The sequence below is a fragment of the Triticum aestivum genome, chromosome 1D, assembly GCF_018294505.1.
Source record: "Triticum aestivum cultivar Chinese Spring chromosome 1D, IWGSC CS RefSeq v2.1, whole genome shotgun sequence".
Lineage (NCBI taxonomy): Eukaryota > Viridiplantae > Streptophyta > Magnoliopsida > Poales > Poaceae > Triticum > Triticum aestivum.
The window spans coordinates 439,401,284-439,402,259 of record NC_057796.1 but is presented as its reverse complement, the minus strand read 5'-3'; positions in this window follow the sequence as shown (position 1 = coordinate 439,402,259).

Genomic DNA, 976 nt, shown 5'->3' with positions numbered 1-976 from the left:
ATGCACTTTATATGAAATTTTTTATTATACCCATCTTGAATGCCCATCATATTCACTGCAAAAAAGACACATCCGTGACATTTTGGGCCGAACGAAATTTTTTTCTGTCATACATATGGCACTTCTATGACGATAATTGTGACAAAACCCGGTATCATCATAGATGTGGTGGGCGGGCCGGAGACGCAACTGCATGACATTCTTTGGGCTGTCCATGACGGAAAAAACCGTGGTAGAAGCGAGGGCGAGGAAAATTTAGGGGAGTTCCCGGTTATGGTGGGAGGTCGGGGGCCGAGCGATGCGCGTTTCTCTCGTACACGTACGCGCCTGTGTGCAAGGCGTTGGCTCTAACTGAACCCGAGCGAGGCGTTGGGCTCTAACTGAACCCGAGCGATTGCACTGCAGGCTACGCGTTACTGAACCCGAGCGATCGATCGATGGCTGTTAACTGAACCCGATCGAGCGATTCCTTTGCCACTGCTGCTAACTGAAGCCAATCGATGCTGCCTTTGGGATGAACAGTGAGCGTTGCGAGGGGGTTTGGATGAACAGTGAGCGGTGGCGTTGCCTCTGGATGAACAGGACCCCGTGGTGTGGTGGAGGGCTGGATGAACAGTAGACGGTGGAGGGGTGCCCGTGGAGGGGTGGTTGAACATGACCCCGTGGTGTGGAGGGCTGGATGAACAGTAGACGGTGGAGGGGTGCCCGTGGAGGGGTGGTTGAACAGTAGCCGGTGGAGTAGCGCGCGGTGGAGGCTGGATGAACAGGAGCCCGTGGAGGCTGGAGGAGGTCGACGGTAGCCCGTGAGGCTGGAGGAGGTCGACGATGGAGATGAACAGTATCCCATGGAGTCCCGTTTTGCGGTACGCCACACCCCTCCCGATGAACAGGACCCCCGTTTCGACCGTAGGAGGTCCGTTTCGTCCGTTTTGCGGTACGCCACACCCCTCCCGATCAACAGGACCCCGTTTCGACC